Source organism: Prionailurus bengalensis, chromosome C1 (genome assembly GCF_016509475.1).
Source record: "Prionailurus bengalensis isolate Pbe53 chromosome C1, Fcat_Pben_1.1_paternal_pri, whole genome shotgun sequence".
Classification (NCBI taxonomy): Eukaryota; Metazoa; Chordata; class Mammalia; order Carnivora; family Felidae; genus Prionailurus; species Prionailurus bengalensis.
The window spans coordinates 88,800,126-88,809,219 of NC_057345.1; positions in this window are offsets into that span (position 1 = coordinate 88,800,126).

The window sequence follows — 9,094 nt, forward strand, 5'->3', positions numbered from 1 at the left end:
ATATTCAATGTTGATAACTCTAAAGACATGCCTCTTTTAATTAAACCAGTGAATTTATTGAGCTAACTTTAATTTACTGAAGATTATCCCAGAATACAATGATGTAGAGAATAAAGGTAAAAGAAATATAGATAAAATTAAATCTCCTTAGGACTTATAGCCCATTGACAAGTACTTGGGACAGCCAGAGTGACCTTCCTCAAGGAGCTTAGCTGCCTCAATGATGATAAAACTTTGCTAGAGGCAAAAGACAACCTAATCTTAATATTAACAATATTAACCAGACCGCCAAGATCCTGTAAGTCTTCTTTAACAAATGAAAATCCTTTTGGAAACTTCCTTTGTCTGTACTTCCCCCAACTCCAAAGTATAAAATCAGCCATTTCTCACAAGTCCAGTGCAGCTCTTTCTGCCCAGGGGTCTTGTCCCAGTGTTACAATAAAAACACCCTTTTGCACTTTTCAAGAATTCTTTCTTGGCCACTGACTCATGGACCCTAGTTCAAACCATACCAACAAGAACCTGAAAAGCATTTGGGTTAGTTTCTATTACATTTCTGAGAACTTTTATGTACACTAATTTACGTAAGTGCTAGTTTGTTTAAGCCAGTTAAACAGAGCTTTAGCAAATTAATTTTGGCAATACCATCTGGAGGTAGAAAATATCACACATCTACAAGACAGATATAGACACATATGAACTGTATGTTCAGATATACAGAGACCTTATAGCTTCCGTTTTAAAATTACTGCCATGAGGTGTGCCTGGTGGCTCAGTCCATTAAGCATCCAACTCTTGATTTAGACTCAGGTCATGATTTCATGGTTTGTGGGTTCAAGCTCCATGTTAGACTCTGAGCAAACAGCATGGGATCACCTTGGGATTTTCTCTTTCTCTCTTTCTTTCTTTCTTTCTCTCCCCCCCCCCCCCATTCACATTCTCTCTCAAAATAAATAAATAAACTTTTAAAAGAGAGATAGCTGTTTAATAGCCTCTTCAGAGTAGATATAAGTCTTATAATCTTTGTTTTAGGTACATTTTCTCTATTTTTTTATTAGACATTTGCAATGAATCTTCCATTGAAACTACTTTAGAAGTTTGAAAACTTTTGGAGACTTCTGCATGCAAATTAAAATAAGTATCCCATTCTATTTAATTTGGGGACTGTTAATTTCAAGTATTCTTCTTAAGTGATCTTATCTAATTATAATGTTTCCCATAATGGCCATTGCAATTTTAGGTTGTTTTTAGTAAAACTGTTCATCTTGCTAGATATCTGCAACTTTCAGGACTATAGCTCTTAGATATAGAATAAGCAGGTGTGTGCTCAACTCTCTAATCTAAAGAATCCTATTTCTTTAAGCTAGGCCTTTTAGTTAGGATTCTTGGAGGCAAACACACACCTAAGAGGGATGTGCCATGGGGTTGGTTTTGGGGAGGTATTTTACAGTGTACCTCATTGTACAGATATTTTCTTGAAGCTGGCAAGTAACCGAGTGTCAGTCTAACTTATTCCATAACCAAGTTATCCTACCATGGGAGTCTTCTTGAGATGGCAAATACTCCAAAAGCCTTTAAATGCTCAACCCATGTCTATCAATGTTTGCAGCTTTATTTTTGGCTTCCAATATTCCCATTAGCTACTAATTTCTATTTAAAACACCAAGTCTCACACTAAATGCAATCCAGCTTAAATCAGACCCAGTCCAATCTCAGAGTCATTCTAGTTCTTAAATCAGACCCTGATTCTGAACTCAGTCTGGTTCTTAAGTCCAACCCAGTCCAACTCTAGCTGGTAACTACCAATAATTCCCAATACAGACCGAACTAGAAAACTCTAGTAAACAGGGACTACAGACTGGAACTGGGGAAGGGATTCATATATCGCATTGTGGACTGAACCAAGGGTTGACTGACGATCTGTTACAGCTACTTTTAAGTCTAGAATGACTTATTAACTCTGGACAAAAAAAAGGCCAATTAGGTCAGAGTTCAAACGTAAAGAGAGCAGAGCTCAAACTGAGAGGAACTCACCAACGGCATTTGGAAACAGCGAGAAAGACAGTGAATTCAACAAGGTTCATAGAGCACCATGCTTCTGTTTCTCATTGTCCCTGAATTTTGATGGAGGTTTGCTTCGGATCCCACTGCTGCCACCAAATCTGTTAAAGAACAAAATTCAACTGAATAAATTTGAAGATCTAATTGGCTTTAGTAATTCATGAATCAGACAGCATCCCATCTAGAAGGTGGAGGGGAGCTCCAAGGAATTGCACAAAATAAAAGGTTTTTATAGGAAGGAGGATGGAACAAGAAATTATTAGCAAAAGAAAAGAAAGAACTGTTCCAGGAAAGGTTGCTTTCCCTTATAGGGAATGGTAGAAAGTCTTTACTAAGTAGACCACCTCATCTTCCTTTGGGGGCTGGAGAGGGCCCGTTTGACAGATGCTTAACAGAAAACTGATGGACCAGTTAAGATTATATTTCTTGGGGAGGTTGAAACTATAATTACATTATATATTAATCCTTATTCCAATGACTTGGCCTAACTGATGCCATTTTGGGCCTGCAGTTTTCTTTGTTAACAAAACTGAAGAAAATATAGGAGAAAAAAAGTGGAGACAACAAATATAAATCCTATTTCTAGAAGTTTTGCTATAAACAGAAAGAGATGGCAGCTGGAGAGGGAAGTGGAAACAAAAGTTGTTTTTTTTTTAATTTGTATATTTGCTGATATGAAATGTTGGGGTTCAGTAGTGAATGTTCAAGAAAGAATTCTTGAAATGTCTTTGGTACAAAAATAAAGATGGTTTTATTAAAGCACAGGGACAGATTCCTGAAAGAGTTGCACTACAATTGTGAGGAGTGACTAATTATACACTTTCAAGTTGGGAGGGGGTTAGGGATAGCATAAGTCTCCGAGGAATTTGCAAGCAAGGTTTCTAGGACCTTGAGGGGTCATTTACTACTGTCTAGTAAAACCTTAGTCATGAGATCCTTCAGATGTATTTCAGTGGGCCATATGTTTGGAGGGCTATTGCTAACATATATCCTCTGCAGGAGGAGGAGGTGAAGGTAAGAGATAAAGGAAGTTTCCAAAGGGATTTTTATATGTTAAAGAAGACTTATAGGATCCTGGAGGTCAAGCTAATGTCAAGCTAAGGTTGCTTTTGCTTTTTGCCTCTAGCAAAGTATTAAAGGTAAGGCACTTGAGTTACTAAAGAAAGATCACCCTACCTGTCCCAAGTACTTGTTAATGGGCTGTAAGTTGTAAGAAATTTTAATTTTTTTTCTATATTTCTTTAGCCTTTGTTCTCCAAATCATTTACTTTGCTTTTTTTTTAAATTTTTTTTAATTTTATTTTTTGAGAGACAAAGAGAAACAGAGCATGAGCAGAAGAGGGGCAGAGAAAGAGGGAGACACAGAATCCAAAGCAGGCTACAGGCTCTGAGATATAAGCACAGAGCCTGATGTGGGGCTTGAACCCATGAACCATGTGATCACAACCTGAGTTGAAGTTGGATGCTCAACTGACTCAACCACCCAGGTGCCCCTGCTTTGCTTTTTCAAAAAGCAAAATGATAATAGCATACATACTGAATGAGACTGGTTCAGAGTACCCAAGAAGGCAGGGGATCCACTTCTGAGGTGAGAGTTTGGCTTAACCAAAGAGAACAAATATAAGTATGATTGATGGGTATGGGAGTCCTCAATTTTTTTTCAGTGAGATTAACAAACAAGGTTGTAATATAACACTAAAAGTGGAAAGAAAGTTCAAAGTTAGGTGACAGAGGGAAAAATAAGGAATTGAAAATTTATTAGAATCAGGTTAGAGAAAAAGTGAGCTAGAACAATAAGAGAAATGGTATGTTTTGAAAACCAAGGGAGGCTGATGCTTCAAAAAGAAAGTTGTCAAATGTTTCAAGTGCTGTGAAGAGTTAAAATGACACTGAAAAAGTCCACTAGATTTAGAGATTTGGAGGTATCTGTTGACCCTAGTGAGAATTACTCCAAGGACTAATGGAATCAGAAGTCAGATAGAAATGCATTTTTGAGTGAGTAGAAGGTAAATGAATAAGGATAATTTATGTTTCTCTCTAGATGTTTGGCTATGAAGGAAGAGGAGACTGTTTTTAACAAAAAATTTGGGAAAGAATTCATGAAACTCAATAGCAAAAGAATATACAATAATTCAATTAAACATGAGCAGAAAATCTAAGTAGACATATCTCCAAAGAAGACATACTGATGGCTAATGGATACACAAATGGATGCTCAACATCAGTAATCCTCAGGGAAATGCAAATCAAAACCACAACGAAATACCAACTCATGCCTATTAGAATGGCTATTATCAAAAGAAAGAAAGAAAGAAAGAAAGAAAGAAAGAAAGAAAGAAAGAAAGAAAGAAAGAACAAGTGTTGGCAAGGATGTGGAGAAAAAGGGAATCCCTGTGCACTATAGGCAGAAATGTAAACTGGTATAGCCATTATGTAAAACAGTATGGGGCCTCCTCAAAAAATAAAAGTAGAACTACCATATGATCCAGCAATTCCACATGTGGGTCTTAGCTGAATAAAACTAACTCAAAAAGATATATGTATCCCCACATTTACTACAGCATTATTTACAATAGTCAAGATATAGGCTAAACAACCTACACATCCCTTAATGAGTGAATGGATGAAGAAAATGTGATATGTAATGAAATATTATGAAATATTTTTCAGAAATAAAAATGAAGGAAATCTTGACTTTTGTGGCGAAGTGGATGGATCTCAAGGTCATTTTGCTAAGTGAAATAAGTCAGACAAAAATGACATCTGATCTCACTTACATGGGACTCAAAAACAAGACAAAACAAAACCAAGCTCAGAGATACAAAAAGTGGTTGTCATAGGCCGGGGGGCGGGGGAGGTGGGGAAGATGGGAGAAATGGGTGAAGGATGTCAAAAGATATAAAGTTCTAGTTATAAAATAAATACTGGAGATGTAATGTACAGCATGGTAACTAGAGTTAATAATATTGTATTGTATATTTGAAAGTTGCTAAGAGTAGATCTCAAAAGTTCTTGATCATAAGAAAAAAATATTTGTAACTATGTAAGATGATGGATGTAAACTAGACTTACTGTGGTGACCATTTTGTAATGTATACAGACATCATATCATTATGTTGTATACCTAAAACTAATATAATATTCTATGTCAATTATATTTTAATTTAAAAAAAAAGTCTGAAAAAAAAGAGTAAATTCCTTTCTCAGGTTAGTTCTCCACAGCCTTCCAAAAATAGAAGAAATAGGCCCCAGCAGTGCTCCTAGCTTCATGGGAAAAAATAGGGAGCTTGAAAATGGAAAGGAATGCAGATAAACTAGGGACGGAATCCAAAGTAAGGGCCAAGGAGCAGGGAAAGCTATTCTTATCTCAGAAGGTACTCAGTGATAGAGGGGGAATTGATGAATATGAGCCCCTAAAAACCACATTAGCAGAGGCTTCCATCCACAGAAAGATAGAACCAGAGAGAATCAGAGTGAGATAAAGAACCAACATTTGGTCAATGAGGTAAGATACTCCCAACCTCTAACATTCCCTCCTTCCTTGCAATGAAGAAAATCAAAACCAAAAAGAAGTTAGAGCCACAATTCTCAAACTGTATGCTGAGGTGCCCCAGGTGCCCCAGCCACCTCACAGGAGTGCTATGGAATAATTTATTTTGATTTTTAATTAATTAATTAATTAATTAATTATTGTTTTAAGCAATCTCCACATGCAATGTGGGGTTTGAACTAATGACCCCAAATCAAGACTGAGCCAGCCAGATGCCCCCGCTATGGAATATTTTAAATATTTGAGGGAAACAGCAACACTCAATATCTGCCAGACACTACATGAATCACCAGCTTGAAATATTTTTGAATTTAAAAATGTTTGGTGGGGTGCCCATTGTCTCAGTCAGTCAATTCAAGCCCCATGTTGGGTGTGGAGCCTACTTAAAAATAAATAAATAAATAAATAAATAAATAAACAAACAAATAAATGAATAAAAAATCTTTGCAAAGCTGGGTTTTTGTTTTTTTTTTTTACTTCTGTTGCTTTGAGAAAAAACAAGTGCCTCTTGAAAGTCAAGGTGGAACAGGAAGCAAGGAGGCACCAAAGGATGTTATGAAAAAATTATTGAGACAATAAAAGCAACATGAGTTGAGAAAATTTGAGAACCTCTGCAGTATAACAAGAAAAGAAAATGAGAAATGTGCAACTCAGAACAGAGCACATCCACTTCTACTCACACATGGGAGAAATAAAAGCAAATTATATCTTCCTCCTATCTCTCAGGTTAAGGCTAATATGAAAAGAGGATAAAAAGTGAGGCCTGAATGTAATTTAGAGTTGACATTTCAAGACCACTGGGACTATTAACTGAAAGTGACTAAGAAATTATGAAATCTGTCTGAGCTATTGGCAAGAGAAGGATAAGACAGATTTAAGTGAGTGCAGATAAAAGTAATTAAATTAAATGGTAAACTATCCCAATGAGTTGTGATACTCAATTATAATATATAAGGACCATTAAATTTATGCTGATGGCCGATGGAGCAATTTTTGACCATAAGAAACAGTTATAAATATTAAGGTTAATCCATTCCTGAATTCATTCCTTGAACAGATATTTATACATTATATGCTCATCATTTAACTAACGGTAAGAGACACAGCAAAAGTTTGCAAAAGACAGTGTTTAAAGCAGCATGCCTTCTCTAATAAGTTTATCCCTCTACCCTGTCTCTATTTTTTTTTTTTTTCCTCCAAAGCACATATAACTCTCCAAAGGAACTTATTTACTTATCTACATGTTGTGGTCTATCTTTACTACTAGAATATAAGTGCCAAAAGAAAAACAATTATCTTGTTCTTTCTCCTCTCCTCCATTTCCCAACATTGGCACGCTCCATAGATCAATACTGGGCCCCCTTCCCCTGGCCTACACTATCTCTCATCCCTTGGATAGAAATATTATGTGTGTTGATGCTGTATGTGCATCCCCAGTTGATATTTCTCTAGAATACCATATTTACACATCCAATTTCCTACTTGAAACATGGATACTGAATAGGTACTTGAAATTTAACATGTATTCCTCCATTTCCCACCCTTCCCTGCAGTCCCTAATCTAGTTAACATTTTAGTCGCTCTTCTCATGCTCAGTAAATGGCACCATCATCCACCTAGATGGTGAACAGTTTAGCGCTCAAGCTGAAAACTCAGAACTATCCTTAATCACTCTTCTTCATCTAAAAGTCTATCAATTCTATTTCAAAAATATGTCTCAATTCCAATTTCTTCTCTCTATATCTACTGTTACCAAACTATTTCAAGCAATGTCTTGTGCCTGGGCTACTATAGTAGCTTCTACTGGCTTCTACTATATTTTTCACACTGCAACCAAAGAGAAATTTTCATATCCAAAATTTAATCATTATACATAGACACACACACCCATACTAGAAAAATCAGTCAGTTTACAATTAGTCTCCATATAATCAAGACTCCAAAGAAACATACTGGAGCATCAAGGTCTGACTCTACATAACTGACATTTGGGGGTTTTCCCATGTTTTTCTAGTTTTTATTAAAATCTGTCCCTTCCTGGGAAAAAATATTTACAAACAGAGAGGGATGGAGACAAACCACAAGAAACTCTTAAATACAGAGAACAAACTGAGGGTGGATGGGGGGTGGTGGTGGAGGAGAGGTGAAAATGGGTGATGGGCCTTGAGGGGGGGCCTTTGTTGGGATGAGCACTGGGTGTTGTATGTAAGCCAGTTTGACAATAAATTATGTTTAAAAAAATCAGAAAATTGTCGAGTACTACCAAATACTAATACTAAATTAGAGCCTCCTGAATTGCTCATAGTGCTTAATACAACTATAGAATTTAGACGTCCAAGCTTTCTTATGATAATAAACATCAGGGATTTCATGTTAAAAAAAAAAAAAAAAGGTCCCTTCCCTGCTTCTCCAACAATGCTCCATGAAAGCAGAAGTTTAGTATATTGCTTGCTGTTATATCTTTAATACCTAATTAAGTAGGAAATAAAAAGTAGGCTCCATAGGCCCCTAGACTATAGCAGCACCTGTACAGAATGTAGCCGACTGTAACCAATACCTCTCTCTAGAATCCTCAAGGGATTCTAGAAATTTTCATATCCAAAATTTAATCATTATACACACACACACACACACACACACACACACCTACTAGAAAAATCAGTGAGGAAGATTTCTGATCGACTTCTTGGGATGATCTTTCCCTCACTACATTCAGAAACTAGGCAGGATAGTGGATCAAAGTGTAACGCCAGTCACGCTAACAGGGTCGAATCTCAGCTTTGCCATTTACTAGCTGTGCAACTTAAACATCAATGCCCTCATTGTATATCAATGCCCCCTGTACATCAACGTCCTCACTTATAAAATCGAAATGAGTATCTACCCCCTTAGAGTTGTTATGAGGATTAAACGTGAAGATATATCGCTTTATCTATATAATCATTTATTTACATTTATTAGAGTATATCTCCCTAGAGGCCACCAATTCCGTGATATAAACAGTGGCCAGAGCCTATGAGGCTGCTATATGCACGATGATTCAAGAAAACAAAACACATTTCTTTGTTAACTTTTTGTTCCTTAAACTGAGTTCTAAATGCACTTACTGAAGGAAGAGCATGCTATCTTTAGGTTTTACTCTTCCAAGACTGTAAGCAACCCCCACCCCCATCCCCCCACCCCCGCCGCCAGCCAGTCAATACGCTTTCGCGATTGGCCAGGAAACAGGAATCCAGTGAGCTCAGCTCCCGCCCAGGCCAGCGCCGCGTCCCGTCTTGCTCCCCGCCTGTGCTGTCGCGGCGGTTGCTCTTTCATTCCCTGGGTTTACGTTCTTTCCCCTTCACGCGACTGGGGCCCCTCATTCCTTATTTGATACATTTTTAAATCCTCACGCTTCTCTAGGGCAAAGGTTTTTTGTTTTTTTTTTTTAATACCTTCATTAGCTACCTGTAATTTAAAACCACTTTGCTTTCCCTTCGTTTG